Source organism: Camellia sinensis, unplaced genomic scaffold (genome assembly GCF_055761805.1).
Source record: "Camellia sinensis isolate YWXY unplaced genomic scaffold, ASM5576180v1 Unanchor1, whole genome shotgun sequence".
NCBI classification, from domain to species: Eukaryota; Viridiplantae; Streptophyta; class Magnoliopsida; order Ericales; family Theaceae; genus Camellia; species Camellia sinensis.
Window position 1 is genome coordinate 35,311,465 of NW_028128987.1, and position 25,508 is coordinate 35,336,972.

Here is a 25,508-nt window from a genome sequence, read left to right on the forward strand (position 1 = left end):
AAAATGAAAGTTGCAGAAAATTAAATATGGAAGTTCAATCCCGAAAGCACTATACCTTAACGATCTATATGGAAATTAAATAAAAAAAGAAGTTTAATAGAAAAGTAAATTGCACCAAATGGAAGTAGAATAAAAATAAAAATGAAAGTTGCATAAAATTAAAAAGGGAAGTTCAATCCAAAAACCACTATACTTTAACGATCTATTTGGAAATTAAAAAAAAAAGGAAGTTTAATAGAAAAGTAAATTGAATAAAAATAAAAATGGAAGTGGCAGAAAATTAAATATGGAAGTTCAATCCAGAAACCACTATACCTTAACGATCTATTTGGAAATTAATTAAAAAAAGGAAGTGTAATAGAAAAATAAATTGAATTAATATGGAAGTACAATAAAAATAAAAATGAATGTTGCAGAAAATTAAATATGGAAGTTCAATCCAGAAACCACTATACCTTAACGATCTATTTGGAAATTAAATAAAAAGGGAACTTTAATAGAAAAGTAAATTGATTTAAAATGGAAGTAGAATAAAACTAAAAATGAAGGTTCCATAAAATTAAAAATGGAAGTTCAATCAAGAAACAACTATACCTTAACGATCTGTTTGGAAATTAAATAAAAAAGGAAGTTTAATAGAAAAGTAAATTGAATAAAAATGGAATTTGAATAAAAATAAAAATGAAAGTTGCAGAAAAATAAATATGGATGTTCAATCCAGAAACCACTGTACCTTAACGATCTATTTCGAAATTTAATAAAAAATGTAGTTTAATAGAAAAGTAAATTGAATAAAAAATGGAAGTGGAATAAAAATAAAAAGGAAAGTTGCAAAAAATTAAAATTGGAAGTTCAATCCCGAAACCACTATACCTTAACGATCTATTTGGAAATTAAATAAAAAAGGGAGTTTAACAGAAAAGTAAATAGTACAAAAATGGAAGTAGAATAAAAATAAAAAAGAAAGTTGCATAAAATTAAAAATGGAAGTTCAATCCGAAAACCACTATACTTTAACGATCTATTTGGATATTAAATAAAAAAGGAAGTTTAATAGAAAAGTAAATTGAATAAAAATGGAAGTTGAATAAAAATAAAAATGGAAGTTGCAGAAAATTAAATATGGAAGTTCAATCCAGAAACCACTATACCTTAACGATCTATTTGGAAATTAAATAAAAAAAGGAAGTTTAATAGAAAAGTAAATTGAATTAAAATGGAAGAAGAATAAAAATAAAAATGGAAGTTCAATCCAGAAACCACTATACCTTAACAATCTATTTGGAAATTAAATAAAGAAGAAAGTTTAATAGAAAAGTAAATTGAAAAAAAATGGAAATTGAACAAAAATAAAAATGGAAGTTGCAGAAAATTAAATATGGAAGTTCAATCCAAAAACCACTATACCTTAACGATCTGTTTGCAAATTAAATAAAAGAGGAAATTTCATAGAAAAGTAAATTGAACAAAAATGGAAGTCGAATAAAAATAAAAATGAAATTTGCACAAAATTAAATATGGAAGTTCAATCCAGAAACCACTATACCATAACGATCTATTTGGAAATTAAATAAAAAAGGAAGTTTAATAGAAAAGTAAATTGCATAAGATGGAAGTTGAATAAAAATAAAAATGAAAGTTGCAGAAAATTAAATATGGAAGTTCAATTCCGAAATCACTATACCTTAACGATCTACTTGGAAATTAAATAAGAAAGGATGTTTAATAGAAAAGTAAACTGCATAAAAGGGAAGTAGAATAAAAATAAAAATGAAAGTTCTAGAAAATTAAAAATGGAAGTTCACTCCAAAAACCAATATACCTTAACGATCTATTTGGAAATTAAATAAAAAAGGAAGTTTAATAGAAAAGTAAATTGAATAAAAATGGAAGTTGAATAAAAATAAAAATGGAAGTTGCAGAAAATTAAATATGGAAGTTCAATCCAAAAACCACTGTACCTTAACGATCTGTTTGCAAATTAAATAACAGAGGAAATTTCATAGAAAAGTAAATTGAACAAAAATGGAAGTCGAATAAAAATAAAAATGAAATTTGCACAAAATTAAATATGGAAGTTCAATCCAGAAACCACTATACCATAACGATCTATTTGGAAATTAAATAAAAAAGGAAGTTTAATAGAAAAGTAAATTGCATAAAATGGAAGTTGAATAAAAATAAAAATGAAAGTTGCAGAAAATTAAATATGGAAGTTCAATTCCGAAACCACTATACCTTAACGATCTATTTGGAAATTAAATAAAAAAGGATGTTTAATAGAAAAGTAAACTGCATAAAATGGAAGTAGAATAAAAATAAAAATGAAAGTTGCAGAAAATTAAAAATGGAAGTTCAATCCAGAAACCACTATACCTTAACGATCTATTTGGAAATTAAATAAAAAAGGAAGTTTAATAGAAAAGTAAAATGCATAAAAATGGAAGCTGAATAAAAATAAAAATGAAAGTTGCAGAAAATTAAATATGGAAGTTCAATCCCGAAAGCACTATACCTTAACGATCTATATGGAAATTAAATAAAAAAAGAAGTTTAATAGAAAAGTAAATTGGACCAAATGGAAGTAGAATAAAAATAAAAATGAAAGTTGCATAAAATTAAAAAGGGAAGTTCAATCCAAAAACCACTATACTTTAACGATCTATTTGGAAATTAAATAAAAAAGGAAGTTTAATAGAAAAGTAAATTGAATAAAAATAAAAATGGAAGTTGCAGAAAATTAAATATGGAAGTTCAATCCAGAAACCACAATACCTTAACGATCTATTTGGAAATTAATTTAAAAAAGGAAGTGTAATAGAAAAATAAATTGTATTAATATGGATGTAGAATAAAAATAAAAATGAATGTTGCAGAAAATTAAATATGGAAGTTCAATCCAGAAACCACTATACCTTAACGATCTAATTGGAAATTAAATAAAAAAGAAAGTTTAATAGAAAAGTAAATTGAATAAAAATAAAAATGGAAGTTGCCGAAAATTGAATATGGAAGTTCAATCCAAAAACCACTATACCTTAACGATCTGTTTGCTAATTAAATAAAAGAGGAAATTTCATAGAAAAGTAAATTGAATAAAAATGGAAGTTGAATAAAAATAAAAATGAAATTTGCAGAAAATTAAATATGGAAAGTCAATCCAGAAACCACTATACCATAACGATCTATTTGGAAATTAAATAAAAAAAGAAGTTCAATTGAAATGCAAATTGAATAAAAATGGAAGTTGAATAAAAATAAAAATGAAATTTGCAGAAAATTAAATATGGAAGTTCAATCCAGAAACCACTATATCTTAACGATCTATTTGGAAATTAAATAATAAAAGGAAGTTTAATAGAAAAGTAAATTGAATTAAAATGGAAGAAGAATAAAAATAAAAATAAAATTTGCAGAAAAATAAATATGGAAGTTCAATCCAGAAACCACTATACCTTAACGATCTATTTGGAAATTAAATAAAAAAGAAAGTTTAATAGAAAAGTAAATTGAAAAAAAATGGAAGTTGAATAAAAATAAAAATGGAAGTTGAACAAAATTAAATATGGAAGTTCAATCCAAAAACCATTATACCTTAACGATCTGTTTGCAAATTAAATAAAAGGGGAAATTTTATAGAAAAGTAAATTGAACAAAAATGGAAGTCGAATAAAAATAAAAATGAAATTTGCAAAAAATTAAATATGGAAGTTCAATCCAAAAACCACTATACCTTAACGATCTGTTTGCAAATTAAATAACAGAGGAAATTTCATAGAAAAGTAAATTGAACAAAAATGGAAGTCGAATAAAAATAAAAATGAAATTTGCACAAAATTAAATATGGAAGTTCAATCCAGAAACCACTATACCATAACGATCTATTTGGAAATTAAATAAAAAAGGAAGTTTAATAGAAAAGTAAATTGCATAAGATGGAAGTTGAATAAAAATAAAAATGAAAGTTGCAGAAAATTAAATATGGAAGTTCAATTCCGAAACCACTATACCTTAACGATCTATTTGGAAATTAAATAAAAAAGAATGTTTAATAGAAAAGTAAACTTCATAAAATGGAAGTAGAATAAAAATAAAAATGAAAGTTGCAGAAAATTAAAAATGGAAGTTCAATTCAAAAACCACTATACTTCAACGATCTATTTGGAAATTAAATAAAAAAGGAAGTTTAATAGAAAAGTAAATTGAATAAAAATAAAAATGGAAGTTCAATCCAGAAACCACTATACCATAATGATCTATTTGGAAATTAAATAAAAAAGGAAGTTTAATTGAAAAGTAAATTGAATAAAAATGGAAGTTGAATAAAAATAAAAATGAAATTTGCAGAAAATTGAATAAGGAAGTTCAATCCAAAAACCACTATACCTTAACGATCTATTTGCAAATTAAATAAAAGAGGAAATTTCATAGAAAAGTAAATTGAATAAAAATGGAAGTTGAATAAAAATAAAAATGAAATTTGCTGAAAATTAAATATGGAACTTCAATCCAAAAACTACTATACCATAACGATCTATTTGGAAATTAAATAAAAAAGGAAGTTTAATAGAAAAGTAAATTGCATAAAATGGAAGTTGAATAAAAATAAAAATGAAAGTTCCAGAAAATTAAATATGGAAGTTCAATTCCGAAACCACTATACCTTAACGATCTATTTGGAAATTAAATAAAAAAGGATGTTTAATAGAAAAGTAAACTGCATAAAATGGAAGTAGAATAAAAATAAAAATGAAAGTTGCAGAAAATTAAAAATGGAAGTTCAATCCAGAAACCACTATACCTTAACGATCTATTTGGAAATTAAATAAAAAAGGAAGTTTAATAGAAAAGTAAATTGCATAAAAATGAAAGCTGAATAAAAATAAAAATGAAAGTTGCAGAAAATTAAATATGGAAGTTCAATCCCGAAAGCACTATACCTTAACGACCTATTTGGAAATTAAATAAAAAAGGAAGTTTAATAGAAAAGTAAATTGCATAAAGTGGAAGTAGAATAAAAATAAAAATTAAAGTTGCATAAAATTAAAAAGGGAAGTTCAATCCAAAAACCACTATACTTCAACGATCTATTTGGAAATTAAATAACAAAGGAAGTTTAATAGAAAAGTAAATTGAATAAAAATAAAAATGGAAGTTGCAGAAAATTAAATATGGAAGTTCAATCCAGAAACCACTATACCTTAACGATCTATTTGGAAATTAATTAAAAAAAGGAAGTGTAATAGAAAAATAAATTGAATTAATGTGGAAGTAGAATAAAAATAAAAATGAATGTTGCAGAAAATTAAATATGGAAGTTCAATCCAGAAACCACTGTACCTTAACGATATATTTGGAAATTAAATAAAAAAGAAAGTTTAATAGAAAAGTAAATTGAATAAAACTGGAAGTTGAATAAAAATAAAAATGGAAGTTGCAGAAAATTGAATATGGAAGTTCAATCCAAAAACCACTATACCTTAACGATCTGTTTGCAAATAAAATAAAAAAGGAAATTTCATAGAAAAGTAAATTAAATAAAAATGGCAGTTGAAAAAAAATAAAAATGAAATTTGCAGAAAATTAAATATGGAAGTTCAATCTAGAAACCACTATACCATAACAATCTATTTGGAAATTAAATAAAAATGGAAGTTTAATTGAAAAGAAAATTGAATAAAAATGGAAGTTGAATAAAAATAAAAATGAAATTTGCAGAAAATTAAATATGGAAGTTCAATCCAGAAACCACTATATCTTAACGATCTATTTGGAAATTAAATAAAAAAAGGAAGTTTAATAGAAAAGTAAATTGAATTAAAATGGAAGAAGAATAAAAATAAAAATAAAATTTGCAGAAAATTAAATATGGAAGTTCAATCCAGAAACGACTATACCTTAACGATCTATTTGGAAATTAAATAAAAAAGGAAGTTTAATAGAAAAGTAAATTGCATAAAATGGAAGTTGAATAAAAATAAAAATGAAAGTTGCAGAAAATTAAATATGGAAGTTCAATTCCGAAACCACTATACCTTAACGATCTATTTGGAAATTAAATAAAAAAGGATGTTGAATAGAAAAGTAAACTGCATAAAATGGAAGTAGAATAAAAATAAAAATGAAAGTTGCAGAAAATTAAAAATGGAAATTCAATCCAGAAACCACTATACCTTAACAATCTATTTGGAAATTAAATAAAAAAGAAGGTTTAATAGAAAAGTAAATTGAACAAAAATGGAAGTTGAATAAAAATAAGAATGGAAGTTGCAGAAAATTGAACGTGGAAGTTCCATCCAAAAACCACTATACCTTAATGATCTGTTTGCAAATTAAATAAACGAGGAAATTTCATAGAAAAGTAAATTGAATAAAAATGGAAGTTGAATAAAAATAAAAATGAAATTTGCAGAAAATTAAATATGGAACTTCAATCCAAAAACCACTATACCTTAACGATCTATTTGGAAATTAAATAAAAAAGGAAGTTTAATAGAAAAGTAAATTGCATAAAATGGAAGTTGAATAAAAATAAAAATGAAAGTTCCAGAAAATAAAATATGGAAGTTCAATTCCGAAACCACTACACCTAAACGATCTATTTGGAAATTAAATAAAAAGGATGTTTAATAGAAAAGTAAACTGCATAAAATGGAAGTGGAATAAAAATTAAAATGAAAGTTGCAGAAAATTAAAAATGGTTGTTCAAGCCAGAAACCACTATGCCTTCATGATCTATTTGGAAATTAAATAAAAAAGGAAGTTTAATAGAAAAGTAAATTGCATAAAAAAGGAAGCTGAATAAAAATAAAAATGAAAGTTGCAGAAAATGAAATATGGAAGTTCAATCCCAAAAGCACTATACCTTAACGATCTATTTGGAAATTAAATAAAAAAAGGAAGTTTAATAGAAAAGTAAATTGAATAAAAACGGAAGTTGAATAAAAATAAAAATGGAAGTTGCAGAAAATTAAATATGGAAGTTCAATCCAAAAACCACTATACCTTAACGGTCTGTTTGCAAATTAAATAACAGAGGAAATTTCATAGAAAAGTAAATTGAACAAAAATGGAAGTCGAATAAAAATAAAAATAAAATTTGCACAAAATTAAATATGGAAGTTCAATCCAGAAACCACTATAGCATAACGATCTATTTGGAAATTAAATAAAAAAGGAAGTTTAATAGAAAAGTAAATTGCATAAAATGGAAGTTGAATAAAAATAAAAATGAAAGTTGCAGAAAATTAAATATGGAAGTTCAATTCCGAAACCACTATACCTTAACGATCTATTTGGAAATTAAATAAAAAAGGATGTTTAATAGAAAAGTAAACTGCATAAAATGGAAGTAGAATAAAAATAAAAATGGAAGTTGCAGAAAATTAAAAATGGAAGTTCAATCCAGAAACCACTATACCTTAACGATCTGTTTGCAAATTAAATAACAGAGGAAATTTCATAGAAAAGTAAATTGAACAAAAATGGAAGTCGAATAAAAATAAAAATAAAATTTGCACAAAATTAAATATGGAAGTTTAATCCAGAAACCACTATTGCATAATGATCTATTTGGAAATTAAATAAAAAAGGAAGTTCAATAGAAAAGTAAATTGCATAAAATGGAAGTTGAATAAAAATAAAAATGAAAGTTGCAGAAAATTAAATATGGAAGTTCAATTCCGAAACCACTATACCTTAACGATCTATTTGGAAATTAAATAAAAAAGGATGTTTAATAGAAAAGTAAACTGCATAAAATGGAAGTAGAATAAAGATAAAAATGAAAGTTGCAGAAAATTAAAAATGGAAGTTCAATCCAGAAACCACTATACCTTAACGATCTATTTGGAAATTAAATAAAAAAGGAAGTTTAATAGAAAAGTAAATTGCATAAAAATGGAAGCTGAATAAAAATAAAAATGAAAGTTGCAGAAAATTAAATATGGAAGTTCAATCCCGAAAGCACTATACCTTAACGATCAATTTGGAAATTAAATAAAAAAGGAAGTTTAATAGAAAATTAAATTGCATAAAATGGAAGTAGAATAAAAATAAAAATTAAAGTTGCATAAAATTAAAAAGGGAAGTTCAATCCAAAAACCACTATAATTTAACGATCTATTGGGAAATTAAATAAAAAAGGAAGTTTAATAGAAACGTAAATTGAATAAAAATAAAAATGGAAGTTGCAGAAAATTAAATATGGAAGTTCAATCCAGAAACCACTATACCTTAACGATCTATTTGGAAATTAATTAAAAAAAGGAAGTGTAATAGAAAAATAAATTGAATTAATATGGAAGTAGAATAAAAATAAAAATGAATGTTGCAGAAAATTAAATATGGAAGTTCAATCCAGAAACCACTGTACCTTAACGATCTATTTGGAAATTAAATAAAAAAGAAAGTTTAATAGAAAAGTAAATTGAATAAAAATGGAAGTTGAATAAAAATAAAAATGGAAGTTGCAGAAAATTGAATATGGAAGTTCAATCCAAAAACCACTATACCTTAACGATCTGTTTGCAAATTAAATAAAAGAGGAAATTTCATAGAAAAGTAAATTAAATAAAAATGGAAGTTGAATAAAAATAAAAATGAAATTTGCAGAAAATTAAATATGGAAGTTCAATCCAGAAACCACTATACCATAACAATCTATTTGGAAATTAAATAAAAAAGGAAGTTTAATTGAAAAGCAAATTGAATAAAAATGGAAGTTGAATAAAAATAAAAATGAAATTTGCAGAAAATTAAATATGGAAGTTCAATCCAGAAACCACTATACCTTAACGATCTATTTGGAAATTAAATAAAAAAAGGTAGTTTAATAGAAAAGTAAATTGAATTAAAATGGAAGAAGAATAAAAATAAAAATAAAATTTGCAGAAAATTAAATATGGAAGTTCATTCCAGAAACCACTATACCTTAACAATCTATTTGGAAATTAAATAAAAAAGGAAGTTTAGTAGAAAAGTAAATTGCATAAAATGGAAGTAGAATAAAAATGAAAATGAAAGTTGCATAAAATTAAAAATGGAAGTTCAATCCAAAAACCACTATACCTTAACGATCTTTTTGGAAATTAACTAAAAAAGGAAGTTTAATAGAAAAGTAAATTGATTAAAAATGGAAGTTGAATAAAAATAAAAATGAAAGTTGCAGAAAATTAAATATGGAAGTTCAATCCGGAAACGACTATACCTTAATGATCTATTTGGAAATTAAATATAAAAGGAAGTTTAATGGAAAAGTAAATTGTATAAAAATAGAAGTTGAATAAAAATAAAAATGAAAGTTGCAGAAAATTAAATGTGGAAGTGCAATCCAGAAACCACTATACCTTAACGATGTATTTGGAAATTAAATAAAAAAATGAGGTTTAATAGGAAAGTAAATTGAATAAAAATGGAAGTAGAATAAAAATAAAAATGAAAGTTGCATAAAATTAAACATGGAAGTTCAATCCAGAAACAACTATACCTTCACGATCTATTTGGAAATTAACTAAAAAAGGAAGTTCAATGGAAAAGTAAATTGAATAAAAATGGAAGTTGAATAGAAATAAAAATGAAAGTTGCAGAATATAAAATATGGAAGTTCAATCCAGAAACCACTATACCTTAATGATCTATTTGGAAATTAAATAAAAAAGGTAGTTTAAAAGAAAAGTAAATTGTATAAAAATAGAAGTTGAATAAAAATAAAAATGAAAGTTGCTGAAAATTAAATATGGAAGTTAAATCCAGAAAACACTATACCTTAACGATCTATTTGGAAATTAAATAAAAAAGGAAGTTTAATAGAAAAATAAATTGCATAAAATAGAAGTAGAATAAAAATAAAAATGAAAGTTGCATAAAATTAAAAATGGAAGTTCTATCCAAAAACGACTATACTTCAACGATCTATTTGGAAATTAAATAAAGAAGGAAGTTTAATAGAAAAGTAAATTGAATAAGAATGGAAGTTGAATAAAAATAAAAATGGAAGTTGAAGAAAATTAAATATGGAAGTTCAATCCAGAAACCACTATACCTTAACGATCTATTTGCAAATTAAATAAAAAAGGAAGTTCAATAGAAAAGTAAATTGAATAAAAATGGAAGTTGAATAAAAATAGAAATGGCAGTTGCGGAAAATTAAGTATGGAAATTCATTCCCAAAACCACTATAACTTAACGATCTATTTGGAAATTAAACAAAAAAGGAAGTTTAATAGAAAAGTAAATTGCATAAAATGGAAGTAGAATAAAAATAAAAATGAAAGTTGCATAAAATTAAAAATGGAAGTTCAATCCAAAAACCACTATACCTTAACGATCTTTTTGGGAATTAACTAAAAAAGGAAGTTTAATAGAAAAGTTAATTGATTAAAAATGGAAGTTGAATAAAAATAAAAATGAAAGTTGCAGAAAATTAAAGATGAAAGTTCAATCCGGAAACCACTATACCTTAATGATCTAGTTGGAAATTAAATAAAAAAGGAAGTTTAATAGAAAAGTAAATTGCATAAAATGGAAGTAGAACAAAAATAAAAATGAAAGTTGCATAAAATTAAAAATGGAAGTTGAATCCAAAAACCACTATACTTTAACGATCTATTTTGAAATTAAATAAAAATGGAAGTTTAATAGAAAAGTAAATTGAATAAAAATGGAAGTCGAATAAAAATAAAAATGGAAGTGGCAGAAAATTAAATATGGAAGTGCAATCCAGAAACCACTATACCTTAACGATCTATTTGGAAATTAAATAAAAAAATGAAGTTTAATAGGAAACTAAATTGAATAAAAATGGAAGTAGAATAAAAATAAAAATGAAAGTTACATAAAATTAAAAATGGAAGTTCAATCCAAAAACCACTATACTTTAACGATCTATTTTGAAATTAAATAAAAAAGGAAGTTTGATAGAAAAGTAACTTGAATAAAAATGGAAGTTGAATAAAAATAAAAATGAAAGTTGCAGAAAATTAAATATGGAAGTTCAATCCAGAAAACACTATACCTTAACGATCTATTTGGAAATTAAATAAAAAAGGAAGTTTAATAGAAAAGTAAATTGCATAAAAAGGAAGTAGAATAAAAATAAAAATGAAAGTTGCATAAAACTAAAAATGGAAGTTCTATCCAAAAACGACTATTCTTTAACGATCTATTTGGAAATTAAATAAAAAAGGAAGTTTAATAGAAAAGTAAATTGAATAAAAATGGAAGTTGAATAAAAATAAAAATGAAAGTTGCAGAAAATTAAATATGGAAGTTCAATCCCGAAACCACTATACCTTAACGATCTATTTGGAAATTAAATAAAAAATGAAGTTTAATAGAAAAGTAAATTGCATAAAATAGAAGTAGAATAAAAATAAAAATGAAAGTTGCATAAAATTAAAAATGAAAGTTCTATCCAAAAACGACTATACTTTAACGTTCTATTTGGAAATTAAATAAAAAGGGAAGTTTAATAGAAAAGTAAATTGAATAAAAATGGAAGTTGAATAAAAATAAAAATGGAAGTTGCAGAAAATTAAATATGGAAGTTCAATCCAGAAACCACTATACCTTAAAGATCTATTTGGAAATTAAATAAAAAGGGAAGTTTAATAGAAAAGTAAATTGAATAGAAATGGAAGTTGAATAAAAATAAAAATGGAAGTTGCAGAAAATTAAATATGGAAGTTCAATCCAGAAACCACTATACCTTAAAGATCTATTTGGAAATTAAATAAAAAAGGAAGTTTAATAGAAAAGTAAATTGCATAAAAATGGAAGTTGAATAAAAAAAAAAATGAAAGTTGCAGAAAATTAAATATGGAAGTTCAATCCCGAAACCACTATACCTTAACGATCTATTTGGAAATTAAATAAAAAATGAAGTTTAATAGAAAAGTAAATTCCATAAAATGGAAGTAGAATAAAAATAAAAATGAAAGATTCATAAAATTAAAAATGGAAGTTCTATCCAAAAACGACTATACTTTAACGATCTATTTGGAAATTAAATAAAAAGGGAAGTTTAATAAAAAAGTAAATTGAATAAAAATGGAAGTTGAATAAAAATAAAAATGGAAGTTGCAGAAAATTAAATATGGAAGTTCAATCCAGAAACCACTATACCTTAACGATCTATTTGGAAATTAAATAAAAAGGGAACTTTAATAGAAATGTAAATTGATTTAAAATGGAAGTAGAATAGAACTAAAAATGAAGGTTGCATAAAATTAAAAATGGAAGTTCAATCAAGAAACAACTATACCTTAACGATCAGTTTGGAAATTAAATAAAAAAGGAAGTTTAATAGAAAAGTAAATTGAATAAAAATGAAATTTGAATAAAAATAAAAATGAAAGTTGCAGAAAAATAAATATGGATGTTCAATCCAGAAACCACTGTACCTTAACGATCTATTTCGAAATTTAATAAAAAATGTAGTTTAATAGAAAAGTAAATTGAATAAAAAATGGAAGTGGAATAAAAATAAAAAGGAAAGTTGCAAAAAATTAAAATCGGAAGTTCAATCCCGAAACCACTATACCTTAACGATCTATTTGGAAATTAAATAAAAAAGGGAGTTTAACAGAAAAGTAAATAGTACAAAAATGGAAGAAGAATAAAAATAAAAAAGAAAGTTGCATAAAATTAAAAATGGAAGTTCAATCCGAAAACCACTATACTTTAACGATCTATTTGGATATTAAATAAAAAAGGAAGTTTAATAGAAAAGTAAATTGAATAAAAATGGAAGTTGAATAAAAATAAAAATGGAAGTTGCAGAAAATTAAATATGGAAGTTCAATCCAGAAACCACTATACCTTAACGATCTATTTGGAAATTAAATAAAAAAAGGAAGTTTAATAGAAAAGTAAATTGAATTAAAATGGAAGAAGAATAAAAATAAAAATGAAAGTTCAATCCAGAAACCACTATACCTTCACGATCTATTTGGAAATTAAATAAAGAAGAAAGTTTAATAGAAAAGTAAATTGAAAAAAAATGGAAGTTGAATAAAAATAAAAATGGAAGTTGCAGAAAATTAAATATGGAAGTTCAATCCAAAAACCACTATACCTTAACGATCTGTTTGCAAATTAAATAAAAGAGGAAATTTCATAGAAAAGTAAATTGAACAAAAATGGAAGTCGAATAAAAATAAAAATGAAATTTGCACAAAATTAAATATGGAAGTTCAATCCAGAAACCACTATACCATAACGATCTATTTGGAAATTAAATAAAAAAGGAAGTTTAATAGAAAAGTAAATTGCATAAGATGGAAGTTGAATAAAAATAAAAATGAAAGTTGCAGAAAATTAAATATGGAAGTTCAATTCCGAAATCACTATACCTTAACGATCTACTTGGAAATTAAATAAGAAAGGATGTTTAATAGAAAAGTAAACTGCATAAAAGGGAAGTAGAATAAAAATAAAAATGAAAGTTCTAGAAAATTAAAAATGGAAGTTCACTCCAAAAACCACTATACCTTAACGATCTATTTGGAAATTAAATAAAAAAGGAAGTTTAATAGAAAAGTAAATTGAATAAAAATGGAAGTTGAATAAAAATAAAAATGGAAGTTGCAGAAAATTAAATATGGAAGTTCAATCCAAAAACCACTATACCTTAACGATCTGTTTGCAAATTAAATAAAAGAGGAAATTTCATAGAAAAGTAAATTGAACAAAAATGGAAGTCGAATAAAAATAAAAATGAAATTTGCACAAAATTAAATATGGAAGTTCAATCCAGAAACCACTATACCATAACGATCTATTTGGAAATTAAATAAAAAAGGAAGTTTAATAGAAAAGTAAATTGCATAAGATGGAAGTTGAATAAAAATAAAAATGAAAGTTGCAGAAAATTAAATATGGAAGTTCAATTCCGAAATCACTATACCTTAACGATCTACTTGGAAATTAAATAAGAAAGGATGTTTAATAGAAAAGTAAACTGCATAAAAGGGAAGTAGAATAAAAATAAAAATGAAAGTTCTAGAAAATTAAAAATGGAAGTTCACTCCAAAAACCACTATACCTTAACGATCTATTTGGAAATTAAATAAAAAAGGAAGTTTAATAGAAAAGTAAATTGAATAAAAATGGAAGTTGAATAAAAATAAAAATGGAAGTTGCAGAAAATTAAATATGGAAGTTCAATCCAAAAACCACTGTACCTTAACGATCTGTTTGCAAATTAAATAACAGAGGAAATTTCATAGAAAAGTAAATTGAACAAAAATGGAAGTCGAATAAAAATAAAAATGAAATTTGCACAAAATTAAATATGGAAGTTCAATCCAGAAACCACTACACCATAACGATCTATTTGGAAATTAAATAAAAAAGGAAGTTTAATAGAAATTTAAATTGCATAAGATGGAAGTTGAATAAAAATAAAAATGAAAGTTGCAGAAAATTAAATATGGAAGTTCAATTCCGAAATCACTATACCTTAACGATCTACTTGGAAATTAAATAAAAAAGGATGCTTAATAGAAAAGTAAACTGCATAAAAGGGAAGTAGAAAAAAAAAAAAATGAAAGTTCTAGAAAATTAAAAATGGAAGTTCACTCCAAAAACCACTATACCTTAACGATCTATTTGGAAATTAAATAAAAAAGGAAGTTTAATAGAAAAGTAAAATGAATAAAAATGGAAGTTGAATAAAAATAAAAATGGAAGTTGCAGAAAATTAAATATGGAAGTTCAATCTAAAAACCACTGTACCTTAACGATCTGTTTGCAAATTAAATAACAGAGGAAATTTCATAGAAAAGTAAATTGAACAAAAATGGAAGTTGAATAAAAATAAAAATGAAATTTGCACAAAATTAAATATGGAAGTTCAATCCAGAAACCACTATACCATAACGATCTATTTGGAAATTAAATAAAAAAGGAAGTTTAATAGAAAAGTAAATTGCATAAAATGGATGTTGAATAAAAATAAAAATGAAAGTTGCAGAAAATTAAATATGGAAGTTCAATTCCGAAACCACTATACCTTAACGATCTATTTGGAAATTAAATAAAAAAGGATGTTTAATAGAAAAGTAAACTGCATAAAATGGAAGTAGAATAAAAATAAAAATGAAAGTTGCAGAAAATTAAAAATGGAAGTTCAATCCAGAAACCACTATACCTTAACGATCTATTTGGAAATTAAATAAAAAAGGAAGTTTAATAGAAAAGTAAATTGCATAAAAATGGAAGCTGAATAAAAATAAAAATGAAAGTTGCAGAAAATTAAATATGGAAGTTCAATCCCGAAAGCACTATACCTTAACGATCTATATGGAAATTAAATAAAAAAAGAAGTTTAATAGAAAAGTTAATTGCACCAAATGGAAGTAGAATAAAAATAAAAATGAAAGTTGCATAAAATTAAAAAGGGAAGTTCAATCCAAAAACCACTATACTTTAACGATCTATTTGGAAATTAAATAAAAAAGGAAGTTTAATAGAAAAGTAAATTGAATAAAAATAAAAATGGAAGTGGCAGAAAATTAAATATGGAAGTTCAATCCAGAAACCACTATACCTTAACGATCTATTTGGAAATTAATTAAAAAAAGGAAGTGTAATAGAAAAATAAATTGAATTAATATGGAAGTACAATAAAAATAAAAATGAATGTTGCAGAAAATTAAATATGGAAGTTCAATCCAGAAACCACTATACCTTAACGATCTATTTGGAAATTAAATAAAAAGGGAACTTTAATAGAAAAGTAAATTGATTTAAAATGGAAGTAGAATAAAACTAAAAATGACGGTTGCATAAAATTAAAAATGGAAGTTCAATCAAGAAACAACTATACCTTAACGATCTGTTTGGAAATTAAATAAAAAAGGAAGTTTAATAGAAAAGTAAATTGAATAAAAATGGAATTTGAATAAAAATAAAAATGAAAGTTGCAGAAAAATAAATATGGATGTTCAATCCAGAAACCACTGTACCTTAACGATCTATTTCGAAATTTAATAAAAAATGTAGTTTAATAGAAAAGTAAATTGAATAAAAAATGGAAGTGGAATAAAAATAAAAAGGAAAGTTGCAAAAAATTAAAATCGGAAGTTCAATCCCGAAACCACTATACCTTAACGATCTATTTGGAAATTAAATAAAAAAGGGAGTTTAACAGAAAAGTAAATAGTACAAAAATGGAAGTAGAATAAAAATAAAAAAGAAAGTTGCATAAAATTAAAAATGGAAATTCAATCCGAAAACCACTATACTTTAACGATCTATTTGGATATTAAATAAAAAAGGAAGTTTAATAGAAAAGTAAATTGAATAAAAATGGAAGTTGAATAAAAATAAAAATGGAAGTTGCAGAAAATTAAATATGGAAGTTCAATCCAGAAACCACTATACCTTAACGATCTATTTGGAAATTAAATAAAAAAAGGAAGTTTAATAGAAAAGTAAATTGAATTAAAATGGAAGAAGAATAAAAATAAAAATGGAAGTTCAATCCAGAAACCACTATACCATAACAATCTATTTGGAAATTAAATAAAGAAGAAAGTTTAATAGAAAAGTAAATTTAAAAAAAATGGAAGTTGAATAAAAATAAAAATGGAAGTTGCAGAAAATTAAATATGGAAGTTCAATCCAAAAACCACTATACCTTAACGATCTGTTTGCAAATTAAATAAAAGAGGAAATTTCATAGAAAAGTAAATTGAACAAAAATGGAAGTCGAATAAAAATAAAAATGAAATTTGCACAAAATTAAATATGGAAGTTCAATCCAGAAACCACTATACCATAACGATCTATTTGGAAATTAAATAAAAAAGGAAGTTTAATAGAAAAGTAAATTGCACAAGATGGAAGTTGAATAAAAATAAAAATGAAAGTTGCAGAAAATTAAATATGGAAGTTCAATTCCGAAATCACTATACCTTAACGATCTACTTGGAAATTAAATAAGAAAGGATGTTTAATAGAAAAGTAAACTGCATAAAAGGGAAGTAGAATAAAAATAAAAATGAAAGTTCTAGAAAATTAAAAATGGAAGTTCACTCCAAAAACCACTATACCTTAACGATCTATTTGGAAATTAAATAAAAAAGGAAGTTTAATAGAAAAGTAAATTGAATAAAAATGGAAGTTGAATAAAAATAAAAATGGAAGTTAAGTTCAATCCAAAAACCACTGTACCTTAACGATCTGTTTGCAAATTAAATAACAGAGGAAATTTCATAGAAAAAGTAAATTGAACAAAAATGGAAGTCGAATAAAAATAAAAATGAAATTTGCACAAAATTAAATATGGAAGTTCAATCCAGAAACCACTATACCATAACGATCTATTTGGAAATTAAATAAAAAAGGAAGTTTAATAGAAAAGTAAATTGCATAAAATGGAAGTTGAATAAAAATAAAAATGAAAGTTGCAGAAAATTAAATATGGAAGTTCAATTCCGAAACCACTATACCTTAACGATCTATTTGGAAATTAAATAAAAAAGGATGTTTAATAGAAAAGTAAACTGCATAAAATGGAAGTAGAATAAAAATAAAAATGAAAGTTGCAGAAAATTAAAAATGGAAGTTCAATCCAGAAACCACTATACCTTAACGATCTATTTGGAAATTAAATAAAAAAGGAAGTTTAATAGAAAAGTAAAATGCATAAAAATGGAAGCTGAATAAAAATAAAAATGAAAGTTGCAGAAAATTAAATATGGAAGTTCAATCCCGAAAGCACTATACCTTAACGATCTATATGGAAATTAAATAAAAAAAGAAGTTTAATAGAAAAGTAAATTGGACCAAATGGAAGTAGAATAAAAATAAAAATGAAAGTTGCATAAAATTAAAAAGGGAAGTTCAATCCAAAAACCACTATACTTTAACGATCTATTTGGAAATTAAATAAAAAAGGAAGTTTAATAGAAAAGTAAATTGAATAAAAATAAAAATGGAAGTTGCAGAAAATTAAATATGGAAGTTCAATCCAGAAACCACTATACCTTAACGATCTATTTGGAAATTAATTAAAAAAAGGAAGTGTAATAGAAAAATAAATTGTATTAATATGGATGTAGAATAAAAATAAAAATGAATGTTGCAGAAAATTAAATATGGAAGTTCAATCCAGAAACCACTGTACCTTAACGATCTAATTGGAAATTAAATAAAAAAGAAAGTTTAATAGAAAAGTAAATTGAATAAAAATAAAAATGGAAGTTGCCGAAAATTGAATATGGAAGTTCAATCCAAAAACCACTATACCTTAACGATCTGTTTGCTAATTAAATAAAAGAGGAAATTTCATAGAAAAGTAAATTGAATAAAAATGGAAGTTGAATAAAAATAAAAATGAAATTTGCAGAAAATTAAATATGGAAAGTCAATCCAGAAACCACTATACCATAACGATCTATTTGGAAATTAAATAAAAAAGGAAGTTTAATTGAAAAGCAAATTGAATAAAAATGGAAGTTGAATAAAAATAAAAATGAAATTTGCAGAAAATTAAATATGGAAGTTCAATCCCGAAACCACTATATCTTAACGATCTGTTTGGAAATTAAATAATAAAAGGAAGTTTAATAGAAAAGTAAATTGAATTAAAATGGAAGAAGAATAAAAATAAAAATAAAATTTGCAGAAAAATAAATATGGAAGTTCAATCCAGAAACCACTATACCTTAACGATCTATTTGGAAATTAAATAAAAAAGAAAGTTTAATAGAAAAGTAAATTGAAAAAAAATGGAAGTTGAATAAAAATAAAAATGGAAGTTGAACAAAATTAAATATGGAAGTTCAATCCAAAAACCATTATACCTTAACGATCTGTTTGCAAATTAAATAAAAGGGGAAATTTTATAGAAAAGTAAATTGAACAAAAATGGAAGTCGAATAAAAATAAAAATGAAATTTGCAAAAAATTAAATATGGAAGTTCAATCCAAAAACCACTATACCTTAACGATCTGTTTGCCAATTAAATAAAAGAGGAAATTTCATAGAAAAGTAAATTGAACAAAAATGGAAGTCGAATAAAAATAAAAATGAAATTTGCACAAAATTAAATATGGAAGTTCAATCCAGAAACCACTATACCATAACGATCTATTTGGAAATTAAATAAAAAAGGAAGTTTAATAGAAAAGTAAATTGCATAAGATGGAAGTTGAATAAAAATAAAAATGAAAGTTGCAGAAAATTAAATATGGAAGTTCAATTCCGAAACCACTATACCTTAACGATCTACTTGGAAATTAAATAAAAAAGAATGTTTAATAGAAAAGTAAACTTCATTAAATGGAAGTAGAATAAAAATAAAAATGAAAGTTGCAGAAAATTAAAAATGGAAGTTCAATTCAAAAACCACTATACTTCAACGATCTATTTGGAAATTAAATAAAAAAGGAAGTTTAATAGAAAAGTAAATTGAATAAAAATAAAAATGGAAGTTGCAGAAAATTAAATATGGAAGTTCAATCCAGAAACCACTATACCATAATGATCTATTTGGAAATTAAATAAAAAAGGAAGTTTAATTGAAAAGTAAATTGAATAAAAATGGAAGTTGAATAAAAATAAAAATGAAATTTGCAGAAAATTGAATAAGGAAGTTCAATCCAAAAACCACTATACCTTAGCGATCTATTTGCAAATTAAATAAAAGAGGAAATTTCATAGAAAAGTAAATTGAATAAAAATGGAAGTTGAATAAAAATAAAAATGAAATTTGCTGAAAATTAAATATGGAACTTCAATCCAAAAACTACTATACCATAACGATCTATTTGGAAATTAAATAAAAAAGGAAGTTTAATAGAAAAGTAAATTGCATAAAATGGAAGTTGAATAAAAATAAAAATGAAAGTTCCAGAAAATTAAATATGGAAGTTCAATTCCGAAACCACTATACCTTAACGATCTATTTGGAAATTAAATAAAAAAGGATGTTTAATAGAAAAGTAAACTGCATAAAATGGAAGTAGAATAAAAATAAAAATGAAAGTTGCAGAAAATTAAAAATGGAAGTTCAATCCAGAAACCACTATACCTTAACGATCTATTTGGAAATTAAATAAAAAAGGAAGTTTAATAGAAAAGTAAATTGCATAAAAATGAAAGCTGAATAAAAATAAAAATGAAAGTTGCAGAAAATTAAATATGGAAGTTCAATCCCGAAAGCACTATACCTTAACGACCTATTTGGAAATTAAATAAAAAAGGAAGTTTAATAGAAAAGTAAATTGCATAAAGTGGAAGTAGAATAAAAATAAAAATTAAAGTTGCATAAAATTAAAAAGGGAAGTTCAATCCAAAAACCACTATACTTCAACGATCTATTTGGAAATTAAATAACAAAGGAGGTTTAATAGAAAAGTAAATTGAATAAAAATAAAAATGGAAGTTGCAGAAAATTAAATATGGAAGTTCAATCCAGAAACCACTATACCTTAACGATCTATTTGGAAATTAATTAAAAAAAGGAAGTGTAATAGAAAAATAAATTGAATTAATATGGAAGTAGAATAAAAATAAAAATGAATGTTGCAGAAAATTAAATATGGAAGTTCAATCCAGAAACCACTGTACCTTAACGATATATTTGGAAATTAAATAAAAAAGAAAGTTTAATAGAAAAGTAAATTGAATAAAAATGGAAGTTGAATAAAAATAAAAATGGAAGTTGCAGAAAATTGAATATGGAAGTTCAATCCAAAAACCACTATACCTTAACGATCTGTTTGCAAATAAAATAAAAAAGGAAATTTCATAGAAAAGTAAATTAAATAAAAATGGCAGTTGAAAAAAAATAAAAATGAAATTTGCAGAAAATTAAATATGGAAGTTCAATCTAGAAACCACTATACCATAACAATCTATGTGGAAATTAAATAAAAATGGAAGTTTAATTGAAAAGAAAATTGAATAAAAATGGAAGTTGAATAAAAATAAAAATAAAAATGAAATTTGCAGAAAATTAAATATGGAAGTTCAATCCAGAAACCACTATACCTTAACGATCTATTTGGAAATTAAATAAAAAAAGGAAGTTTAATAGAAAAGTAAATTGAATTAAAATGGAAGAAGAATAAAAATAAAAATAAAATTTGCAGAAAATTAAATATGGAAGTTCAATCCAGAAACCACTATACCTTAACGATCTATTTGGAAATTAAATAAAAAAGGAAGTTTAATAGAAAAGTAAATTGCATAAAATGGAAGTTGAATAAAAATAAAAATGAAAGTTGCAGAAAATTAAATATGGAAGTTCAATTCCGAAACCACTATACCTTAACGATCTATTTGGAAATTAAATAAAAAAGGATGTTGAATAGAAAAGTAAACTGCATAAAATGGAAGTAGAATAAAAATAAAAATGAAAGTTGCAGAAAATTAAAAATGGAAATTCAATCCAGAAACCACTATACCTTAACAATCTATTTGGAAATTAAATAAAAAAGAAGGTTTAATAGAAAAGTAAATTGAATAAAAAAGGAAGTTGAATAAAAATAAGAATGGAAGTTGCAGAAAATTGAATGTGGAAGTTCCATCCAAAAACCACTATACCTTAATGATCTGTTTGCAAATTAAATAAACGAGGAAATTTCATAAAAAGTAAATTGAATAAAAATGGAAGTTGAATAAAAATAAAAATGAAATTTGCAGAAAATTAAATATGGAAGTTCAATCCAAAAACCACTATACCTTAACGATCTATTTGGAAATTAAATAAAAAAGGAAGTTTAATAGAAAAGTAAATTGCATAAAATGGAAGTTGAATAAAAATAAAAATGAAAGTTCCAGAAAATAAAATATGGAAGTTCAATTCCGAAACCACTACACCTAAACGATCTATTTGGAAATTAAGTAAAAAGGATGTTTAATAGAAAAGTAAACTGCATAAAATGGAAGTAGAATAAAAATTAAAATGAAAGTTGCATAAAATTAAAAATGGTTGTTCAAGCCAGAAACCACTATGCCTTCATGATCTATTTGGAAATTAAATAAAAAAGGAAGTTTAATAGAAAAGTAAATTGCATAAAAAAGGAAGCTGAATAAAAATAAAAATGAAAGTTGCAGAAAATTAAATATGGAAGTTCAATCCCAAAAGCACAATACCTTAACGATCTATTTGGAAATTAAATAAAAAAAGGAAGTTTAATTGAAAAGTAAATTGAATAAAAACGGAAGTTGAATAAAAATAAAAATGGAAGTTGCAGAAAATTAAATATGGAAGTTCAATCCAAAAACCACTATACCTTAACGGTCTGTTTGCAAATTAAATAACAGAGGAAATTTCATAGAAAAGTAAATTGAACAAAAATGGAAGTCGAATAAAAATAAAAATAAAATTTGCACAAAATTAAATATGGAAGTTCAATCCAGAAACCACTATAGCATAACGATCTATTTGGAAATTAAATATAAAAGGAAGTTTAATAGAAAAGTAAATTGCATAAAATGGAAGTTGAATAAAAATAAAAATGAAAGTTGCAGAAAATTAAATATGGAAGTTCAATTCCGAAACCACTATACCTTAACGATCTATTTGGAAATTAAATAAAAAAGGATGTTTAATAGAAAAGTAAACTGCATAAAATGGAAGTAGAATAAAAATAAAAATGAAAGTTGCAGAAAATTAAAAATGGAAGTTCAATCCAGAAACCACTATACCTTAACGATCTGTTTGCAAATTAAATAACAGAGGAAATTTCATAGAAAAGTAAATTGAACAAAAATGGAAGTCGAATAAAAATAAAAATAAAATTTGCACAAAATTAAATATGGAAGTTTAATCCAGAAACCACTATTGCATAATGATCTATTTGGAAATTAAATAAAAAAGGAAGTTCAATAGAAAAGTAAATTGCATAAAATGGAAGTTGAATAAAAATAAAAATGAAAGTTGCAGAAAATTAAATATGGAAGTTCAATTCCGAAACCACTATACCTTAACGATCTATTTGGAAATTAAATAAAAAAGGATGTTTAATAGAAAAGTAAACTGCATAAAATGGAAGTAGAATAAAGATAAAAATGAAAGTTGCAGAAAATTAAAAATGGAAGTTCAATCCAGAAACCACTATACCTTAACGATCTATTTGGAAATTAAATAAAAAAGGAAGTTTAATAGAAATGTAAATTGCATAAAAATGGAAGCTGAATAAAAATAAAAATGAAAATTGCAGAAAATTAAATATGGAAGTTCAATCCCGAAAGCACTATACCTTAACGATCTATTTGGAAATTAAATAAAAAAGGAAGTTTAATAGAAAATTAAATTGCATAAAATGGAAGTAGAATAAAAATAAAAATTAAAGTTGCATAAAATTAAAAAGGGAAGTTCAATCCAAAAACTATAGCGATTCCGGGTTTACCCTTGTTGTATAGTGATCCGGACATGTGTCCGTGGATGTTGGTAGTTGTTTATTATCTTGTCTACATCCTTTTTACTTAGTATTTGAGTTATGGGATGTGTTGGGCAGGTTTGTTTCAGGTTGGTTGAGTTTAGAAGCCAAAACTAGTTGCCCAGATTTTGGCCTGTCCGCTCGAGCGTAGATGTTGGCGCTCGAGCGTGGAATACACCCATCCAGTATTTGTTGTGCAGTGTTGTACGCTCGAGCGTAGGGTTGGGAGCTCGAGCGGAGGTCTAGTTCTGCAAATGTGCTGAGCGAGTGCATTCTGCGCTCGAGCGGGAGGTTGGCCGCTCGAGCGTAAGTCTGTGAGTGGCCGCTCGAGCGGGGTGTTTTACGCTCGAGCGGGAGACTGGGTTAAAGTCCCGAATTTGTGCCTTTTTAAATCACTTTTTGCTTTCTCTTCTCTCTCTTACTTTTCCAAAATCACCATTGTTGAGCCTCTCACTCTAGACTCTACCTTCTCTCTAGGTTTTGATCTAGTAGGAGTGATTTACTCACCTTTGGCCTTTACAAAAAAGTTGTTGATCGTCGAGGGCTTTATTTTAATCTGAAAATCTCGGGTTTTGGAGCACGTTGGGTTTTGTCGTCTTCTCCTTTGGGACTCCGAATTTGAGGTAGGGATAACCTACTCCTCTCTATGGGTTTTGTCTTTAAATTTTGGTATTTTGAGATGTTGGGCTTGGTTGGGTAATTTTATGAAAGTTTGGGGCTTTTGTGTAATTTTACAAAGGTTGGGGTTTTATTCATAATAAACCTAGATGCATGTTTGGCATAGAAAAATGGAATTAATGTTGAATCATTGATGAAAACGGGACCTAAGGGTTGAAATGTTAATTATGGGAATTGACCTAATTACATTGTTTAATTAATTGGGATAATTAATTGAGAGGAATGAAGGAATGAAATGTTGATTGAATATCCATTGTGCATTTATTTTCTGTTTAGAAATAACTGCTTTGGGCTATCGGTGGAGGATAGTCGTGGTTGTTGTAGACAATGCTTGATGATTAAGTAAACTGAAACTAATCAATGAAATGTGTCATGGAACTTGACGGTTGATAGAATACATTAATTATATGTATTGTGTGATTGTATATAGAACCTGTGTGTTTGTATACGTTATGTGTAGAGGAGGAGATAGGGGATGTACTCCGCGGTTTAGGGGAAGATAGGGGATGGACCTCTAAACCGGATAGGTATTTGGAGGAGATAGGGGATGTACTCCGTAGACAGAGCTCATATGCTTGTCTAGAGAAGTGAAGATAGAGCTCATATGCTTATCTTTGTGAAGTGTGGATACAGCTTGTATGCTTATCTGTGGATATTGTTGATATACATATCTGTTGTAGAATGTGGATACAGCTTGTATGCTTATCTGTGGATATTGTTGATATACATATCTGTTGTAGAATGTGGATATAGCTTTTATGCTTATCTGAATGTGAGACATAGTTTTTATACATATCTGTGGAAATGATAATAGAGCTAGCATGCTTATCAGTTGAAAAGGGGAAAATGAAAAGTAAACGGGACTTGTAAGTCGTCGACATAAATATGTAATTTATGTGATTGTATCAGTGTTGACCAACTATCAATTGCTAATGTTTTAGTCATTGTCCATGGTTGGTTTAGTGTATTTCTACTGGGCTGTGGCTCACCCTATATGGGAATATCATTTTCAGGTACAGGAAGCATGCCACCTCCAAGGACATAGCTGGGAGGCTAGTGGCGGGCGTAGTTTTGCCGTTTTACTTTTGATGTATTATATGTAACTTCAAGCCAAGGGCTTAATGTGTAAACGAGTTAGAACTCTTTGTTGTAACCAAGTGTTGACTTGGAAAGCTGTAAGCCCGTAGGGCATTTTGTTTTGATGTTAACATGTAATACTAATGTAATGGAACTCTAACGAATAAAGGAATGTGGTTAGTTTATATGTCAATGCATGTCTTATCTGATGGGTTTATTGTTATTATTTTGAGGACGTTACAACTTGGTATCAGAGCGTACCGGGTTCGAATACTTTGGGTACGTGGGAAGTGATTAGTATCACAATGGGTTTGTCTCGCTTGATAGAGACTTAGATGTAGTATCATATGTGA